Below are 22,770 nucleotides of genomic sequence, written 5' to 3' on the forward strand. Positions count from 1 at the left end.
GCGTCCTTTAACACTCATCAGACTGCATACGTCGGTATGTATTATTTCCAATAAGTCATTAGCTCGCTCCATTTGTTCCAGAGAACGGAGTTTTAGTCATCTTGCCCATGAGGTATGGTTCGCAAGTATCAAATGATTCATAATCAAGTGATTTCAAAAGTCCATCCGCATGGAGTTTCTTCATGCGCTTTATACCAATATGACCTAAACGGCAGTGCCACAAATATGTTGCACTATCATTATCAACTTTGCATCTTTTGGCATCAGTATTATGAATATGTGTATCACTACGGTCAATATTCAGTAAACCATTTACATTGGGTGTAAGACCATAGCAGGTTTTATTCATGTAAACAGAACAACAATTATTCTCTAACTTAAATGAATAACTGTATTGCAATAAACACGATCCAATCTTGTTCATGCTCAACGCAAACGCAAAATAACATTTATTTAGGTTCAACACTAATACCGAAAGTATGGGGAGTGTGCGATGATGATCATATCAATCTTGGAACCACTTCCAACACACATCGTCACCTCACCCTTAACTAGTCTCCGTTTATTTCGCAACTCATGTTTCGAGTTACTAATCTTAGCAACTGAACCGGTATCAAATACCTAGGGGCTACTACGAGCACTAGTAAGGAACACATCAATAACATGCATATCAAATATACCTTTGTTCACTTTGCCATCCTTCTTATCTGCCAAGTATCTGGGGCTGTTCCGCTTCTAGTGACCACTCCTTTTGCAGTAGAAGCACTCTGTTTCCGGCTTGGGTCTAACTTTGGGCTTCTTCTCGGGAGTGGCAACTTGCTTGCCGTTCTTCTTGAAGTTCCCTTTCTTTCCCTTGCCCTTTTTCTTGAAACTAGTGGTCTTGTTAACCATCAACACTTGATGCTCCTTCTTGATTTCTACCTCTGCCGATTCAACATCGCGAAGAGCTTTGGGAATCGTTTTCGTCATCCCTTGCATATTATAGTTCATCATGAAGTTCTAGTAGCTTGGTGATAGTGACTAGAGAACTCTATCAATCACTACCTTATCTGGAAGATTAACTCCCCCTTGATTCAAGCGATTGTAGTACCCAGACATTCTGAGCACATGCTCACTGGCTGAGCTATTCTCCTCCATCTTGTAGGCAAAGTACTTGTCAGAGGTCTCAAACCTCTTGACACGGGCATGAGTCTGAAATACCAATTTCAGCTCTTGCAACATCTCATACATTCCATGGCATTCAAAACGTCTTTGAAGCCCCGATTTTAAGCCGTAAAGTATGGCGCACTAAACTATCAAGTAGTCATCATATCGAGCTTGTCAAACATTCATAACGTCTGCATCAGCTCCTGCAACAGGCCTTTCACCTAGCGGTACATCAAGGACATAATTCTTCTGTGCAGCAATGAGGATAATCCTCAGATCACGGACCCAGTCCGCATCATTGCTACTATCATCTTTCAACTTAGTTTTTCTCTAGGAACATATCAAAAAAGAAATAGGGGAGCTAAATAACGAGCTATTGATCTACAACATAGATATGGAAAACTATTAAGACAAGTTCATGATAAATTTAAGTTCAATTAATCACATTACTAAAGAACTCCCACTTAAATAAACATCCCTCAAGTTTATCTAAGTGATACATGATCCAAATCAACTAACCCATGTCCGATCATCACGTGAGATGGGGTAGTCATCAATGGTGAACATCTTATGTTGATCATATCTACTATATGACTCATGTTCGACCTTTCGGTCTCCAGTGTTCTGAGACCATGTCTGTGCATGCTAGGCTCATCAAGTTTAACCCAAGTATTCCGCATGTGCAAAACTGTCTTACACCCGTCGATGTGAACGTAGAGTCTATCACACCCAAGCATCACATGGTGTCTCAAAACGACGAACTGTATAAATGGTGCATACTCAGGGAGAACACTTTTATCTTGAAATTAAGTGAAGGGATCATCTTAAAATGCTACCACCGTTCTAAGCAAAATAAGATGCATAAAAGATAAACATCACATGCAATCAAAATATGTGACATGATATGGCCATCATCATCTTGTGCTTTTGATCTCCATGTCCAAATCATTGTCATGATCTCCATCGTCACCGGATTGACACATTGATCTCCATCGCAGCGGCGTTGCGTCGAGGTCGTCACGCCAACTATTGCTTCTACAACTATCGCTAACACAGAGTGATAAAGTAAAGCAATTACATGGCGCTTGCACTTCATACAATAAAGAGACAACCCTAAGGCTCGTGCCGGTTGTCGATATTACAAAACATGATCATCTCATACATCAATATATATCACATCATATCTTTACCATATCACATCACAACATGCCCTGCAAAAACAAGTTAGACGTCCTCTACTTTTTTGTTGCAAGTTTTACATGGCTGCTACGGGCTTCTAGCAAGAACCGTTCTTAACTACACAAAAACCACAACAGTGTTTCATCAAGTTTGCGGTTTTAACCTTCTTCAAGGACCGGCCGTAGTCAAATTCGATTCAACTAAAGTAGGAGAAATAGACACCCGCCAGCCACATTTTATGCAAAACTAGTTGCATGTCAGTCGGTGGAACCGGTCTCATGTGCGTGGACATGTAAGGTTGGTCCAGGCCGCTTCATCCCACAATACCGCCGAATCAAAATAAGATGTTGGTGGTAAGCAGTATGACTATCACCGCCCACAACTCTTTGTGTTCTACTCGTGCATATCATCTACGCATAGACCTGGCTCTGATACCACTGTTGGGAATCGTTGCAAGGAAAACAAAAAAATTCTACGCGCACGCAATGATCTATCCATCGAGATGCATAGAAACGAGGGAGAGAGTGTGTCTATGTACCCTCGTAGACCGTAAGCGGAAGCGTTTCACAACGCGGTTGATGTAGTCGAACTTCTTCGCGCTTCAACCGATCAAGTACCGAACGCACGGCACCTCCGCGTTCTGCACACGTTCATCTTGGTGACGTCCCTCGGCTTCTTGATCCAGCAATACGTCGAGGTAGTAGATGAGTTTCGTCAGCACGACGGCGTGGTGACAGTGATGGTGAAGTGATCTCCGCAGGGCTTCGCCTAAGCACTACGAAATATGACTGGGTTGTAAACGATGGAGGGGGGGGGGGCGCACACGGCTAACAATTGTCTGGTATGTGCTAGGCGCCCCCTTCCCACATATATATATGCGGGAAGGAGGGAGGAGCAGCCAATGGGGGGCGCCCAAGTAGGAGGAATCCTACTTGGGGTCTCTCCCAAGGTGGCGCCCCCTGCCATGTATAGGAGCGGGGGAAAGGCTAGGGGAGGGTGGTGCCCCCCTTTTCCTTTCTCCCATGAGAAGGAAAGGCAGGAGGGGCTAGCCCTCCCCCTTTTCCTTCCCTAGGGCTGTTTGGCTAGGGAAAGGGGCGCACCAGCCCCCTGTGGGCTGGTCTATCCCTCCCTTGGCCCATTAAGCCCATATACTTGCCGGGGTGACCGGAACCCCTTCCGGTGACCCGATTTCTTCCCGGTACGTCCCGAAACACTTCCGGTGTCCAAATACCATCGTGATATATATAAATATTTACCTCTCGACCATTTCGAGACTCCTCGTCATGTCCGTGATCTCATCCAGGACTCCGAACAACATTCGGTCACCAAATCACATAACTCATATAACACTATATCGTCAACGAACATTAAGCGTGCGGACCCTACGGGTTTGAGAACTATGTTGACATGATCGAGACACCTCTTCGGTCATAACCAATAACAGAACCTGGATGCCCATATTGGCTCCTACATATTCTACGAAGATCTTTATCGGCCGAACCTTTATGACAACGTACGTAATTCCCTTTGTCAATCGGTATGTTACTTGCCCGAGATTCGATCGTCGGTATCTTCATACCTAGTTCAATCTCGTTACCGGCAAGTCTCTTTAATCGTTCCGTAATACATCACCCCATGACTAACTCCTTAGTGGTTTGCTTGCAAGTTTATGATGTGTATTACCGAGAGGGCCCAGAGATACCTCTACGATACTCGGAGTGACAAATCCTAATCTCGATCAATGCCAACTCAACAAACACCCTCGGAGATACCTGTAGAGCATCTTTATAATCACCCAATTATGTTGTGACATTTGATAGCACACAAGGCATTCCTTCGGTATCCGGGAGTTGCATAATCTCATAGTCGAAGGAATATGTATTTGACATGAAGAAAGCAAAAGCAATAAAACTGAACGATCATTATGCTAAGCTAACGGATGGGTCTTGTCCGTCACATCATTCTCCTAATGATGTGATCCCATTATCAAATGACAACACATGTCTATGGTTAGGAAACCTTAACCATCTTTGGTCAACGAGCTAGTCTAGTAGAGGCTTGATACGCCCATTTTGCATCATGTTTTCCTACTGTTATTTATGATGTTTTTATCATAATAATGCTTTTTGGAGTAATTCTAATGCCTTTTCCCTCATAGTAGGTAAGGTATACACAAAGAGGGAGAATTCCGACAGTTGGAAATCTGGACCTGGAAAAGCTACGTCAGGCCACCTATTCTACACAACTCCAAACAAGCTGAAACTTCACGGAGAATTTTTATTGAATATTTTAATAATATTGGAGCAAATAACTACCAGAGGAGGCCCACCAGGTGGGCACAACCCACCTGGGCGTGCCAGGGAGCCCAGGCGCGCCCTTGTGAGTTGTGCTCACCTAGGCCCACCTCCGGTGCCCATCTTCTAGTATATAGGTCATTTTGACCTAGAAAAAATAAGGAGAGGACTGTCGGGACGGAGCACCGCCGTCTCGAGGCGGAACTTGGGCAGGAGCACTTTTGCCCTCTGGCGGAGCGTTTCCGCCGGGGGAACTTCCCTCCCGGAGGGGGAAATCATCGTCCTCATCATCACCAACAACTCTTCCATCTTGGGGAGGGCAATATCCATCAACATCTTCAATAGCACCATATAATCTCAAACCCTAGTTCATCTCTTGTGTTCAATCTTGTTACCGGAACTATAGATTGGTGCTTGTGGGTGACTAGTAGTGTTGACATCTTGTAGTTGTTTACTATATGGCTTATTTGGTGGAAAATTATATGTTCAGATCCAATATGATATTTAATACCCCTCTGATCTTGAGCATGATTATCATTTGTGAGTAGTTACTTTTGTTCTTGAGGTCACGGGAGAAATCGTGCTGCAAGTAATCATGTGAACTTGATGTGTGTTCGATATTTTGGTAGTATGTATGTTGTGATTCCCTTAGTGGTGTCATGTGAACGTCGACTACATGACACGTCACCATATTTGGGCATAAGGGAATGCATTGTGGAGTAGCAATTAGATGATGGGTTGCGAGAGTGATAGAAGCTTAAACCCCAGTTTATGCGCTATTCTGTAAGGGACGGATTGGATCCAAAAGTTTAATGCTATGGTTAGAATTTATTCTTGATACTTTTCTCATAGTTGCGGATGCTTGGGGGAGGGTTAATCATAGGTAGGAGGTTTGTTCAAGTAAGAACAACACCTAAGCACCGGTCCACCCACATATCAAATTATCGAAGTACCGAACACAAATCAAACCAACATGGTGAAAGTGAGTAGATGAAAATCCCGTGTACCCTCAAGAAAGCTTTGCCTATCAAAAGAGACCTTTTTGGCCTGCCCTTTGCCTCAAAAGGATTGGGATACCTTGCTGCACTTTTGCTACTATTATTGTTACTTGCTCGTTACAAATTATCTTGCTATCAAACTACCCTGCTACTTACAATTTCAGTACTTGCAGACATTACCTTGCTGAAAACCACTTGTCATTTCCTTCTGCTCCTCGTTGGGTTCGACACTCTTACTTATCCAAAAGAGCTACAATTGATCCCCTATACTTGTGGGTCATCAAGGCTATTTCCTGGTGCCGTTGTCGGGGAGTGAAGCGCCTTTGGTAAGTGGAATTTGGTAAGGAAACATTTATATAGTGTGCTGAAATTTATTGTCACTTGTTACTATGGAAAGCAGTCCTTTGAGGGGTTTGTTTGGGGTATCTTCACCTCGATCGGAACCACAATTAGCTACCCCTCAACCTACTGCACCTACTGAAAATATTTAATATGAAATTCCTTCGGGTATGATAGAACAACTGCTAGCTAATCCTTATGCAGGAGACGAAACCGAACATCCTGATATGCACTTGATATATGTAGAACAAATTTGTGGATTGTTCAAGCTTGCAGGATTAACCGGAGATGAAGTTATGAAGAAGGTTTTCCCTTTATCTTTGAAGGGAAAAACATTGGCATGGTATAGGCTATGGAATCGATTGAAATTGGAGTTCCATCAGAATTTTTATCCTATGCATCTAATTCATCGTGATCAGAATTATATATATAAGTTTTGGCCTCGTGAAGGAGAAAGTATCGCTCTAGCTTGGGGGAGGCTTAAGTCAATGTTATATCCATGCCCAATCATGAGCTCTCAAGAGAAATTATTATTCAGAATTTTTATGCTCGGCTTTCTCGTGATGATCAATCCATGCTTGATACTTCTTGTACTTGTTCTTTTATGAAGAAGACTATTGAATTCCGGTGGGATCTTTTGGAAATAATTAAACGCAACTTTGAAGATTGGGAACTCGACGAAGGTAAAGAGTCAGATATTAAACTTAAGTAGGATTGTGTTAAATCTTTTATGAATACCGATGCTTTTCAAAAATTTAGCACTAAATATGGACTTGACTCTGAGATAGTAGCCTCCTTTTGTGAATCATTTTCTACTCATGTTGATCTCCCTAAAGATAAGTGGTTTAAATATCACGCACCTATTAAAGAAGAAATTAGAGAACCGGTACCAGCTAAAGAAGAAACCATAATTTATAATGTTGATCTAGTTGTTCCTTCTGCTTATATTGAGAAACCACATTTCCCTGTTAGGATAAAGGAACGTGCTAAAGTTTCAACTGTGGTTAACAAAAGCTATATTAGAACACCTAAACCTGATGAACAAATTAAAGTAGAACCTAGTATTGCTATGGTTAAGGATCTCTTGGAAGAAAACATAGATGGGCATGTTATTTACTTCTGCGAAGAAGCCGCTAGACCTGTTGTTGGCATGCCCGTTGTCTCAGTTGAAATAGGAGATCACTGTTATCACGGTTTATGTGACATAGGTGCTAACGTGAGTGCTATTCCTTATTCCTTATATCAAGAAATGATGAATGACATAGCACCCGCAGAGAAAGAAGACATAGATGTTACTATTAAACTTGCTAATAGAGACACTATATCACCAATTGGGATTGTTAGAGATGTTGAAGTCTTGTGTGGGAAAATAAAATACCCTACTGGTTTTCTTGTTCTTTGTTCCCCACATGATGACTTTTGTCCCATTATCTTTGGTAGACCTTTCTTGAAGACCGTTAATGCTAGAATAGACTATGAGAAACAAACTGTCGGTGTTAGTTTTGGTGATGAGTCTCATGAGTTTAATTTTTCCAAGTTTAGTAGAAAGCTTCATGAAAAAGAATTGCCTAGTAAGGATGAATTAATTGGTCTTGCTTATATTGTTGTGCCTCCTACTGATCCACTAGAACAATATTTGCTAGACCATGAAAATGATTTACATATGCATGAAAGAAATGAAATAGATAAGATTTTCTTTGAACAACGTCCTCTGCTTAAACACAATTTGCCTATTGAAACTCTAGGAGGTCCTCCTCCACCTAAAGGTGATCCTATGTTTGAATTAAAACAATTGCCACACACTTTGAAATATGCTTATCTTGATGAAAAGAAGATATATCCTGTTATTATTAGTGCTAACCTTTCAGAACATGAAGAAGAAAGATCATTGAAAGTTCTAAGGAAGCACCGAGCTGCTATTGGATATACTCTTGATGATTTAAAGGGCATTAGTCCCACTCTATGTCAGCACAAGATTAATATGGAGCCTGATGCTAAACCCTTTGTTGATCACCAACGTCGGTTAAATCCGAAGATGAAAGAAGTGGTAAGAACGAAAATATTAAAACTTCTGGAAGCAGGTATAATCTATCCCATAGCTGATAGTAGATGGGTAGGTCATGTTCATTGTGTACCTAAGAAAGGAGATATTAGTATTGTTCCTAATGATAAAAACGAACTCATTCCACAAAGAATTGTTACAGGCTATAGAATGGTAATTGATCTTAGAAAATTAAATAAAGCAACTAGAAAAGATCATTACCCTCTGCCGTTTATTGATCAAATGCTGGAAAGATTATCTAAGCACACACATTTTTGCTTCCTTGATGGATATTCTGGTTTTCACAAATACCTGTTTCTCAACCTGATCAAGAAAAGACCACTTTTACTTGTCCCTTTGGAACTTATGCTTATAGACGTATGCCTTTTGGTTTATGCAATGCACCTGCTACCTTTCAAAGATGTATGACTGCTATATTCTCTGACTTTTGTGAAAAGATTGTTGAGGTTTTCATGGATGACTTCTTTGTTTATGGGAAGTCTTTTGATGATTGTTTAAGCAATCTTGATCGAGTTTTGCAGAGATGCGAGCAAACAAATCTTGTCTTGAATTGGGAGAAGTGCCACTTTATGTTTAATGAAGGCATTGTCTTGGGTCATAAAATTTTTGAAAGAGGTATTGAAGTGGACAAAGCTAAGGTTGATGCAATTGAGAAAATGTCATGTCCTAAAGACATCAAAGGTATTCATAGTTTCCTAGGTCATGTTGGTTTCTATAGGAGATTTATCAAAGACTTCTCTAAAATTTCCAGGCCTCTTACAAATCTTTTGCAAAAGGATATTCCTTTTGTTTTTGATGATGATTGTTTAGAAGCCTTTGAAACACTCAAGAAAGCCTTAATTTCTGCACCTATTGTTCAACCACCTGATTGGAACTTGCCTTTTGAAATTATGTGTGATGCTAGTGATTATGTTGTTGGTGTTGTTCTAGGACTAAGACTTGATAAGAAACTGAATGTTATTCATTATGCTAGCAAAACTCTAGACAGTGCTCAACGGAACTATGCTACTACTGAAAAAGAATTCTTAGCAGTGGTGTTTGCTTGTGATAAATTTAGATCTTATATTGTTGATTTAAAAGTAATTGTTCACACTGATTATGCTGCTATTAAATATCTTATGGAAAAGAAAGATGCTAAACCTAGACTTATTCGATGGGTTGTCTTGCTACAAGAATTTGATTTACATATCACTGATAGAAAAGGAGCTGAGAACCCCGTAGCTGATAACTTGTCTAGGCTTGAAAATGTGATTGATGACCCACTACCTATTGATGATAGTTTTCCTGATGAGCAATTAGCTGCAATAAATGTTGCTCATAATACTCCTTGGTATGCTGACTATGCTAATTACATTGTTGCTAAATATTTACCACCTAGCTTTACTTACCAACAAAAGAAAAAAATCTTCTATGATTTAAGACATTACTTTTGGGATGACCCACATCTTTATAAAGAAGGAGTAGATGGTATTATTAGACATTGTGTACCTGAGCATGAACAGCCTACAAAAATGTCACTCCAAAGCTTATGGAGGGCATCATGCTGGAGATAGAACTGCTCACAAGGTATTGCAATCTGGATTTTATTGGCCTACTCTCTTCAAGGATGCCCATAAGTTCGTCTTATCTTGTGATGAATGCCAAAGAATAGGTAATATCAGTAAGCGTAAAGAAATGCCTATGAATTATTCACTTGCTGTTGAACCATTTGATTTTTGGGGATTTGATTACATGGGACCTTTTCCTTCCTCTAATGGGTATACACATATTTTGGTTGTTGTTGATTATGTTACTAAATGGGTAGAAGCTATTCCAATCAGTAGTGCTGATCACAACACCTCTATTAAAATGCTTAAGGAAGTTATTTTCCCAAGGTTTGGAGTCCCTAGATATTTAATGACTGATGGTGGTTCACACTTTATTCATGGTGCTTTCCGGAAAATGCTTGCCAAGTATGATGTTAACCATAGAATTGCATCACCTTATCATCCTCAGTCTAGTGGTCAAGTTGAACTTAGCAATAGAGAAATAAAATTAATCTTGCAAAAGACTGTCAATAGGTCCCGGAAGAATTGGTTTAAGAAATTAGATGATGCACTTTGGGCTTATAAAACAACATATAAAAATCCTATGGGTATGTCTCCTTATAAAATGGTTTATGGAAAAGCTTGTCATTGGCCTCTTGAGTTAGAACATAAAGCATATTGGACAGTCAAAGAACTAAATTATGATTTCAAACTTGCTGGTGAAAAGAGGTTATTTGATATTAGCTCTTTAGATGAATGGAGAACCCAAGCTTATGAAAATGCCAAGTTATTCAAAGAAAAAGTTAAAAGATGTCATGATAAAAGAATCCAAAAGCGTGAGTTTAAAGTCGGAGAATATGTTCTTTTGTAAAACTCTCATTTCAGATTCTTTGCAGGAAAACACCTCTCGAAATGGGAAGGCCCCTATGTCATCGAGGAGGTTTATCGGTCTGGAGCTATCAAAATAAATAATGCCGAAGGTACTAACCCGAATGTTGTCAATGGGCAACGAATAAAACATTATATCTCAGGTACGCCCATTAATGTTGAAAGTAATATTATCCAAACTTTTACACCGGAAGAGCACATAAAAGAGTCCTTCCGGAACACTCCAGAATCGTAAAAATAAGGAGGTACGTGATACGGTAAGTAAACGGACTCCGAAAAATCCGCAAAAATGTTTTTTGTCCGTTTTGGAATATTTAGACAATTAGGAAAATAAGAAACTTCCAGGAAGCGTACCGTGGTGGGCACAAGACACCAGGGCGCGCCTGGCCAGGCGCGCCCAGTTGGATTGTGCCCACCTGGGACACCTTCCGGACTCCGTTTTTCTTCCGTTTGCTTGTCTCCCAATATAAAAAATCTTCATATACTCTCCGAACCTGTTAACCACGGTATCACGGAGAATCTTCTATTCTCTTTTCTTGTTGTTTTCTGTCAGATCTATCAAGCCAGGCATCATGTCTTCCTCCTCCTCCAACAACATGGAAGAAGATGCTTGGTTGATGAAGATTGAGCTGAAGAGGGTGGAGCCCACGAAAGTCGTCAAGGGAGATAAGAGCAAGGAGGCTACCGTAGATCCACCCTCGGTGGCAGAACAAACACTGCCGGCCGAGGAAGAAGAAGAAGATATCCTTAAGCCTTACCTTGCTCATCTTACCCCTACCGAGATTGCAGCCTTTCGGATCGTTGAAACGGTCCGTGTGCAGAGTAAATACCTCACTCGCGAAAATATTCTGCATCAAGAGCACATCATCTTCCTTCGGAATATCATACGTAGATTGGAAAATCTCTTGATCTTGAAGGACCTCTATTTCACCACCACCACCTTCTTCTTCATCACCAAAGGAAAATTGAGTATCGGGTATGGGCACTCCCCTTGGCTTTCGCCAAGCTTGGGGGAGGTGCCCCGGTATCGTATCATCCCCACTATCTTTTTGCCTTTACTTATTTTAGTTCGATCTTTTGCTTTAGATGAATAAAAGTTTAGTTCGATCCTTTCTTTTGGAGAGTTTGCTTAGTGATCTATCCTTGTAATCGTGTGCAAGATATATAATAAAGTTTAGTTTGTGTTTTTGCTTTCTTTACTTTCTTGTTGCAATAAAATGAAAAGATATAAATAAAAAGAAAGGAAATAAATCAATGAGATCATATACTAATCTTATGGTAGGTGATGGCAGCACATAAGCAAAAGTAGACACTGGTATGCGTCGGTCCTAAACAAACGGTTTTTAACCCCTTTCCGCGACGGCATTCGGAACCGTCGCCAAGTGAGTGTGGGCAATAGGGGGGGTCCTTCCCACACGACCCAGAAACTGTTGGGGATATGCCCTCCTGGCACACACGCTCGGCAAAATGAGGTCGTGTGCGACCGGCGAGCACTCAAATACAGAAATACGTACAGTAGTGCTAAAAAAATACAATTATACAGGCAAAATCATTTCCGGTCGTAAGTACATCCCACACAGTCAGTCACCACTAAACATTTCATTTCGTATATACATCCGACATAGTCACTACAAGGAAAACGTTTGCGCAAGGTGGCATAACGCAAACAGTTTTGAAGAGAATGTCGTGTGTGATTGTTCATTGATCCAACACGGTTTATTCCTAGAAACTGTGTGCGTTGCCTGAGGTCATCGCCCATGGTGTTTTCTCATTAACCATTTGCAATAGGAAAACCCAATTTGCAAGCTAATTGGCCAATTAGCGGGCTAATTACCCTATTATTAATAATCCATTTACTAATCTAATTGACATTCATATTAAGCACATAATATATTCCATTTCCTTATTAAGGAAGCAGGATTTCATAATTGAAATACATCGGAGTACAACATGATATAGCTTCAGCACTCAGCTACCCCATTACACAACTGCACTAGCAGCAAGTTTCACATGCAACATCTAGAACCTTTCGAAATTAGCATCATAGATGGTACATAGAGAGATGCACCTCATCTGGAAAACTGCTGAAGCGGAAGGCGAATATTGAGCCTTCATTCATGTTGAAGGTCTTTGCAACTTTAGGCCAGTGCCTGTGGATGATTGACCGTGCATCCTTCGACCTCTTCAGGAACACTTCAATATTGAACCGTGGGTGTTGTATGAAAACTTTCCCCGCCTCCTGACCACAGAGGTGGTTTGAGAGGTAATCATCAGTGAACCCTGAAAACAAGGATGTGCATAAATATCTTCTCTATATTGGAAATGGAGCAAAGGAATAAAAAGAGGCAAGGTATAATAGTTAGTAACATCTTGTAAACCTCAGTGCTTCCCATTGTTTCCCTGCAACACATATAAGGTAGTTAGTCATCAGGTTAAGTAAGGGTTCACATGCTATCAGTAAAATATGTTGATGAAAAATAAGCACATTGCAGATTCATCAAATTAATTCAAGCCACATGGAAAACTCATTTATCCAAACCAAGCATGATTAAGAACTAGGAAATATAGCACTTGTATATGTTTCTCATGTATTAAGTGCAGCCAAATTCGATTTATTCCTCACATGGTATACAATAACAGAATGCAACCACATCAATTGAACATCGCATTGCAGAATTGAACCAAGCAGTTAACTAAACACGACAACAAATGAACCAAACGTTAACTGAGCACCACATTGCACAATATAACATACTCCTAATAGAAGATCAGACAATTAACCAAACCAAGCATGCTTAACTTGGAAATATAGCAATTGTATTTGTTTCTCATGTATTTAGTACAACCAAATTTGATTTATTTCTCACATGGTATACAATAACAGAATGCAGCCACAACAATTGAACATCGCATTGCAGAATTGAACTAAGCAGTTAACTAAACACCACAACAAATGAACCAAACGTTAACTGAGCACCACATTGCGCAATATAACATACTCCTAATAGAAGATCAGACAGTTAACCAAACCAAGCATGCTTAACAACTTGGAAATATAGCAATTGTATTTGTTTCTCATGTATTTAGTACATCCAAATTCGATTTATTCCTCACATGGTATACAATAACAGAATGTAGCCACAACAATTGAACATCGCATTGCAGAATTGAACCAAGCAGTTAACTAAACACCACAACAAGTGAAGCAAGCCACAACAAATGAACCAAGCAGTTAACTAAACACCAATTGAACAATATAACATACTCCTAATAGAAGATCAGACAGTTAACCAAACCAAGCATGCTTAACAACTTGGAAATATTGCACCCTAAAGAATTGAACATCACATTTGTAGAATTGAACCAAGCAGTTAATTGAACACCACATTGCACGACATATAGAACATATACACTATAGCAGAAGATTGCATGGTAAAAGAAGATAGCACAATTCACTAGAATTTGTTAAGGAAAGGCAGTAGCTAGCAAACTGAACATGGGTCCTTATAGTGAGCTAATAAGACAAGCTACTCCTCATTATCAGAGATATTGATGACGATTGGCTCCTTGGACACGGAAGAGGGCGAGGCCTTGATACGTCTCCAACGTATCTATAATTTTTGATTGTTCCATGCTATATTATATTCTGTTTTGGACATTAATGGGCTTTATTATACACTTTCATATTATTTTTGGGAGTAACCTATTAACCGGAGGCCCAGCCCAGAATTGTTGTTTTTTGCCTATTTCAGAGTTTCACAGAAAAATAATATCAAAACGGAGTCCAAACGGAATGAAACCTTCGGGAACGTGATTTTCGGAACGAACGTGATCCAGAGGACTTGGACCCTACGTCAAGACATCAACCAGGAGCGCACGAGGTAGGGGGCGCGCCTACCCCCCTGGGCGCGCCCTCCACCCTCGTGGGCCCCATGTTGCTCCACCGACGTACTTCTTTCTCCTATATATACCTACGTACCCCCAAACTACCAGATAGGGAGCCAAAAACCTAATTCCACCGCCGCAACCTTCTGTACCCGTGAGATCCCATCTTGGGGCCTTTTCCGGAGCTCCGCCAGAGGGGGCATCGATCACGGAGGGCTTCTACATCAACACCATAGCCTCTCCGATGATGTGTGAGTATTTTACCTCAGACCTTCGGGTCCATAGTTATTAGCTAGATGGCTTCTTTTCTCTTTTTGGATCTCGCTACAATGTTCTCCCCCTCTCTTGTGGAGATCTATTCGATGTAATCTTCTTTTGCGGTGTGTTTGTTGAGACCGATGAATTGTGGGTTTATGATCAAGTTTATCTATGAAAAATATTTGAATCTCCTCTGAATTATTTTATGTATGATTGGTTATCTTTGCAAGTCTCTTCGAATTATCAGTTTGGTTTGGCCTACTAGATTGATCTTTCTTGCAATGGGAGAAGTGCTTAGCTTTGGGTTCAATCTTGCGGTGTCCTTTCCCAGTGACAGTAGGGGCAGCAAGGCACGTATTGTATTGTTGCCATCGAGGATAACAAGATGGGGTTTATATCATATTGCATGAGTTTATCCCTCTACATCATGTCATCTTGCTTAAAGCGTTACTCTGTTCTTATGAACTTAATACTCTAGATGCATGCTGGATAGCGGTCGATATGTGGAGTAATAGTACTAGATGCAGGTAGGAGTCGGTCTACTTGTCTCGGACGAGATGCCTATATACATGATCATACCTAGATATTCTCATAACTATGCTCAATTCTGTCAATTGCTCAACAGTAATTTGTTCACCCACCGTAATACTTATGCTCATGAGAGAAGCCACTAGTGAAACCTACGGCCCCCGGGTCTATTTTCCATCATATTAATCTTCCAACAACAAGCTATTTCCATTGCCTTTTATTTTGCTTTTATTTTACTTTGCATCTTTATCATAAAAATACCAAAAATATTATCTTATCATATCTATCAGATCTCACTCTCGTAAGTGAACGTGAAGGGATTGACAACCCCTTTATTGCGTTAGTTGCGAGGATTTATTTGTTTGTGTAGGTGCGAGGGACTCGTGCGTGGCCTCCTACTGGATTGATACCTTGGTTCTCAAAAACTGAGGGAAATACTTACGCTACTTTACTACATCACCCTTTCCTCTTCAAGGGAAAACCAACACAGTGCTCAAGAGGTAGCAAGAAGGATTTATGGCACCGTTGCCGGGGAGGCTTACGCAAGGTCAAGTCAAGATTTGGACTCCCGACAACGAGCCATTTCTGGCGCCGTTGCCGGGGAGTCTACGCAAAATTCAAATACCAAGTACCCATCACAAGCTCTTATCTCCCGCATTACATTATTTGCCATTTGCCTCTCGTTTTCCTCTCCCCCACTTCACGCTTGCCGTTTTATTTGCTTTCTTCCCGTATGCATTTTTGTTTGTGTTTCCACGTGCCTTCTATTTGCTTGCATCTTTGCTTGCTAAAAATCTATTGATATGGATCCACTTAAAGTGTTCTACTTGGATAATCTTCGATTCTTATGCGCTCGTGCTGAAACCCCAACTAGTCTAGTTGATGGGAAATCTTTAGATGAGCATGCCCATTTTGTGCGTCACCGTTTGTCTGAAAAAGGGAGACTCTTATGGAATAAAATAAACAGATTGCTGTGTTATGCTTGGAATCTTTGTGAAATTTATGATTTTACTTGTTGCTCTAAGAACCCTAAAAAAACACCTTCCTTACCTATGTGAGTTTAATGAAAATGAAATCTTATCTTTTTATGCAAAGGGTGTTTATAGTTACTGTGATATCGAACAAATTGAAGAATTTGTTGCTTTTAAGGGTGCTTATGAAGTTGCTTCTTTGATTGAAAAGTATTATATTACTCTTTACGAATCAGAAAATTTTGACATACTAAAATAATGCTATGAAAATTATGCTCATAATGCCTATGTCAAAGAATTTATTGAGAGAATGACCGTTGCTTTGGAAGAAAATAATGATATGCACGAATCTATAGATAATTATGATTTCGATGATTTGATTGAAATATCCCTTGATGAACATGATGCTTGCTATCCTTGTGGCCATGATGCCAATATTAATGAAGATGAATTTGCTATAGTTCCTTACGTTAAACATGAGATCGTTGCTATTGCACCCATACTTGGTAGTTCCTTCGATGAAAAGCATGATTGCAATAATTTTACTATAAATTTTCTTAATGTCAATTGTGCTAATAATATGCAAAACCCTAAGCTTGGGGATGCTAGTTTTGGTATGTCTACTACTTGTTGCAATGATCATGATTGGGGTGATTCTTCTTTTGATCTTGAAAATTTATTTAAGCCCCATGATGAATATGAGATTGATAATAATTTTTGCAATAATATTGAAAGTGGGTTTGGAAGACTGTCAACTTTAGATCCCACATATTTGGAGAATGTTCAATCTTATGGTATTTTTGGTAAAAGTGGGTTTGGAGAGGTCATGACTTTAGTTAATGTTAATCCCACTATTTTGGAAGAGTGTCAACTTTGCATGCATGTGGATCGTGTTTAAAACATTCCATGTGATAGATATTTTGTTGAATTTGCTTATGATTCTACATGTAATTATTATGAGAGAGGGAAATATGGTTGTAGAAATTTTCATGTTACTAAATTACCTCTTGTTATGTTGAGATTGCTATTGTTTCTTTCCTCTTCCGTGCATATGCTAGTTTTTGCTTGCTATGATAATTCGTTTGCCTATAAGATGCCTATGCATAGGAAGTATGTTAGACTTAGACGTGTTTTTCATATGCTTTATGATCCTCTCTTTGTGCTTCAATTCTTGTCTTTCATGTGAGCATCATCAAAATTATCAATGCCTAGCTAGGGGCGTTAAATGATAGCGCTTGTTGGGAGGCAACCCAATTTTAGTTTTAGTTTTTTGCTTTTTGCTTCTGTTTAGGAATAAATCTTTGATCTAGACTCTGGTTAGATGTGCTTTTATGTTTTAATTAGTCTTTGTGCCAAGTTAAACCTATAGGATCTTCTTGGATGATAGTTATTTGATCTTGCAGAAAATTCCAGAAACTTTCTGTTCACGAAAATAATTGTTAAAAATCACCAGAACGTGATAAAATATTGATTCCAATTGCTTCTGATCAATAAACAAATTTTCTAGGTCTTCCTATTTTGGCTGAAGTTTTGGAGTTCCAGAAGTTTGCGTTAGTTACAGATTACTAAAGACAGTTCTGTTTTTGACAGATTCTGTTTTTCGTGTGTTGTTTGCTTATTTTGATGAATCTATGGCTAATAAAATAGTTTATAAACCATAGATAAGTTGGAATACATTAGGTTTAACTCCAATATAAATAAAGAATGAGTTCATTACAGTACCTTGAAGTGGTGTTTTGATTTCTTTCGCTAACGGAGCTCATGAGATTTTCTGTTAAGTTTTGTGTTGTGAAGTTTTCAAGTTTTGGGTAAAAGATTTGATGGATTATGGAACAAGGAGTGGCAAGAGCCTAAGCTTGGGGATGCCCAAGGCACCCCAAGATAATCTAATGAAACCAAAAAGCCAAAGCTTGGGGATGCCCCGGAAGGCATCCCCTCTTTCGTCTACTTCCATCGGTAACTTACTTGGAGCTATATTTTTATTCGCCACATGATATGTGTTTTGCTTGGAGCGTCTTGTATTATTTGAGTCTTTAATTTTTAGTTTACCACAATCATCTTTGCTGGACACACCTTTTGATTAGAGACACACATGATTCGGAATTTATTATAATACTCTATGTGCTTCACTTATATCTTTTGAGCTATATAGTTTTTGCTCTAGTGCTTCACTTATATCTTTTTGAGCACGGTGGTGGATTTGTTTTATAGAAACTATTGTTCTCTCATGCTTCACTTATATTATTTTGAGAGTCTTAAACAGCATGGTAATTTACTTAATCCTAATATGCTAGGTATTCAAGACTAGTAAAAACTTTCTTATGAGTGTGTTGAATACTAAGAGAAGTTTGATGCTTGATGATTGTTTTGAGATATGGAGGTAGTGATATTAAAGTTGTGCTATCTGAGTAGTTGTGAATTTGATAAATACTTGTGTTGAAGTTTGCAAGTCCCGTAGCATGCACGTATGGTAAACGTTATGTAACAAATTTGAAACATGAGGTGTTCTTTGATTGTCCTCCTTATGAGTGGCGGTCGGGGACAAGCGATGGTCTTTTCCTACCAATCTATCCCCCTAGGAGCATGCGCATAGTGCTTGGTTTTTGATGACTTGTAGATTTTTGCAATAAGTATTTGAGTTCTTTATGACTAATGTTGAGTCCATGGATTATACGCACTCTTACCCTTCCATCATTGCTAGCCTCTTCGGTACCGTGCATTGCCCTTTCTCACATTGAGAGTTGGTGCAAACTTCGCCGGTGCATCCAAACCCCGTGATATGATATGCTCTTTCACACATAAACCTCCTTATATCTTCCTCAAAACAGCCACCATACCTACCTATTATGGCATTTCCATAGCCAATCCAAGGTATATTGCCATGCAACTTTCCACCATTCCGTTTATCATGACACGCTCATCATTGTCATATTGCTTTGCATGATCATGTAGTTGACATCGTATTTGTGGCAAAGCCACCATTCATAATTTTTCATACATGTCACTCTTGATTCATTGCATATCCCGGTACACCGTCGGAGGCATTCATATAGAGTCATACTTTGTTCTAGTATCGAGTTGTAATCATTGAGTTGTAAATAGATAGAAGTGTGATGATCATCATTTTTAGAGCATTGTCCCAAGTGAGGAAAAAAGAGAAAGGCCATAAAAAAGAGAAGAAGGCCCAAAAAAATGAGAGAAAAAGAGAGAAGGGACAATGTTACTATCCTTTTACCACACTTGTGCTTCAAAGTAGCACCATAATTTTCATGATAGAGAGTCTCTTGTTTTGTCACTTTCATATACTAGTGGGAATTTTCATTATAGAACTTGGCTTGTATATTCCAACGATGGGCTTCCTCAAATGCCCTAGGTCTTCGTGAGCAAGCAAGTTGGATGCACACCCACTTAGTTTCTTTTGTTGAGCTTTCATGCATTTATAGCTCTAGTGCATCCGTTGCATGGAAATCCCTACTCCTTGCATTAACATCAATTGATGGGCATCTCCATAGCTCATTGATTAGCCTCGTTGATGTGAGACTTTCTCCTTTTTTGTCTTCTCCACATAACCCCCATCATTATATTCTATTCCACCCATAGTGCTATATCCATGGCTCACGCTCATGTATTGCGTGAAGGTTGAAATTTTTTGAGATTACTAAAGTATGAAACAATTGCTTGGCTTGTCATCGGGGTTGTGCATGATGAGAGCATTCTTGTGTGACGAAAATGGAGCATGACTAAACTATATGATTTTGTAGGGATGAACTTTCTTTGGCCATGTTATTTTGAGAGGACATAATTGCTTAGTTAGTATGCTTGAAGTATTATTACTTTTATGTCAATATGAACTTTTATCTTGAATCTTTCGGATCTAAATATTCATACCACAATTAAGAAGAATTACATTGAAATTATGCCAAGTAGCATTCCACATCAAAAAATCTGTTTTTATCATTTACCTACTCGAGGACGAGCATGAATTAAGCTTGGGGATGCTTGATACGTCTCCAACGTATCTATAATTTTTGATTGTTCCATGCTATATTATATTCTGTTTTGGACATTAATGGGCTTTATTATACACTTTTATATTATTTTTGGGACTAACCTATTAACCGGAGGCCCGGCCCAGAATTGCTGTTTTTTGCCTATTTCAGAGTTCCGCAGAAAAAGAATATCAAACGGAGTCCAAACGGAATGAAACCTTCGGGAACGTGATTTTCGGAACGAACGTGATCCAGAGGACTTGGACCCTGCGTCAAGACATCAACCAGGAGCGCACGAGGTAGGGGGCGCGCCTACCCCCTTAGGCGCGCCCTCCACCCTCGTGGGCCCCACGTTGCTCCACCGACGTACCTCTTCCTCCTATATATACCTACGTACCCCCAAACTACCAGATAGGGAGCCAAAAACCTAATTCCACCGCCGCAACCTTCTGTACCCGTGAGATCCCATCTTGGGGCCTTTTCCGGAGCTCCGCCGGAGGGGGCATCGATCACGGAGGGCTTCTACATCAACACCATAGCCTCTCCGATGATGTGTGAGTAGTTTACCTCAGACCTTCGGGTCCATAGTATTAGCTAGATGGCTTCTTCTCTCTTTTTGGATCTCAATACAATGTTCTCCCCCTCTCTTGTGGAGATTTATTCGATGTAATGTTCTTTTGCGGTGTGTTTGTTGAGACCGATGAATTGTGGGTTTTATGATCAAGTTTATCTATGAACTATATTTGAATCTCCTATGAATTCTTTTATGTATGATTGGTTACCTTTGCAAGTCTCTTCGAATTATCAGTTTGGTTTGGCCTACTAGATTGATCTTTCTTGCAATGGGAGAAGTGCTTAGCTTTGGGTTCAATCTTGTGGTGTCCTTTCCCAGTGACAGTAGGGGCAGCAAGGCACGTATTGTATTGTTGCCATCGAGGATAACAAGATGGGGTTTATATCATATTGCATGAGTTTATCCGTCTACATCATGTCATCTTGCTTAAAGCGTTACTCTGTTCTTATGAACTTAATACTCTAGATGCATGCTGGATAGCGATCGATGTGTGGAGTAATAGTACTAGATGCAGGCAGGAGTCGGTCTACTTGTCTCGAACGTGATTCCTATATACATGATCATACCAAGATTTTCTCATAACTATGCTCAATTCTGTCAATTGCTCAACAGTAATTTGTTCACCCACTGTAATACTTATGCTCATGAGAGAAGCCACTAGTGAAACCTATGGCCCCCGGGTCTATTTTCCATCATATTCATCTTCCAAAAACAAGCTATTTCCATTGCCTTTTATTTTACTTTGCATCTTTATCATAAAAATACCAAAAATATTATCTTATCATATCTATCAGATCTCACTCTCATAAGTGACCGTGAAGGGATTGACAACCCCTTTATTGCGTTGGTTGCGAGGATTTATTTGTTTGTGTAGGTGCAAGGGACTCGTGTGTGGCCTCCTACTGGATTGATACCTTGGTTCTCAAAAACTGAGGGAAATACTTACGCTACTTTACTGCATCACCCTTTCCTCTTCAAGGGAAAACCAACGCAGTGCTCAAGAGGTAGCAGGCCTCCGCATCGTGGGTGCCATCATTGTAGTGGTGAGTTGCCTGAGCCGCTCTGGGCACCAACCTGCTGGCTCTCGGGATGAGGTAAGCACGTGCACGCTGAGAAAACACCTCGTAGTCTTCATTGAAGGCACCGACGGTGGCCTCGAGAAACCGCCACGAACTGTCGTTTAAAGCAGCCAACCGCGTCGCGGCATCGGCGCGCGAGGCGTCAACGGTGGCCTCGACGGCGAGGTGCTCCTCCAAGATCTGGGGGTCGGCACAAATCGCAGCCATCGCGACCTCATCCGCGCGTGCAGCCGCGATTTGCTTCTCCGCTGCCAAATGCTCCTTGAGGTCCTGGCTATACTGCGTGCACCATGGCTTAGGCCGGCGCTTATTTGGTGGAGGGGTCGGTGATTTGGGTGGAAGGTGTCGCGCTCGCGCCGGCGGTCGGGGCATGTGGGATGTGGAAGGAGGAGGGGGATGGGGGTCGGGTGTGGATTACCTGCCTGGATAGGCGAGGCCGAGCAGCGTGAAGGAGGGTCGCCGGGGAGGAGGCGGTGGCGCTGCAAGCAAGGAGTGAAGGTTTCAACTTGGAAAGGAAGGTGGAAACAGGGGAAATGTGGCTTTTGGTAAGGGGGGCGGGGAGGTAGATATTTCCGCGGAAGCCGAGAATTTGGAATCGCTTCAGCCAAAAAACTGGCGCGCAAAGTGTCGTCAGACACGGTCCCTTATTCAGACACGGTCCGAAGATATTTTGTGCTGCATCTCACACGGTTGGTTATAATAAACTATGTGGGGTCTACTTGATTTTTCGTCTTGATTTGAATTATATAATGGGGTCACAGCGGCCATGGACGGTGTTTGAATTGCTAGACCTTTTATCTGCAGTGATCATAAAAGAATTGGAATTATTCAGGGTTGATTTGGACATTTTTATGCATTAAGTGAGTTTTCAATGCATTTATGTGCATAATTCAAAATTGAACGACATGCACATGCTCCAGTGCATATAAATTGGTTGAAAAATCAAATCTTTGTCCTTGGGTGCATGCTTAGGTCCCATGCAAGAAATGGGAATGAATGTCAAACACCCTGCCACCATCACTCGGCCGCAAACATTGAGATACCTGGTTTTTAA

Source organism: Triticum aestivum, chromosome 7D (assembly GCF_018294505.1).
Source record: "Triticum aestivum cultivar Chinese Spring chromosome 7D, IWGSC CS RefSeq v2.1, whole genome shotgun sequence".
Classification (NCBI taxonomy): Eukaryota; Viridiplantae; Streptophyta; class Magnoliopsida; order Poales; family Poaceae; genus Triticum; species Triticum aestivum.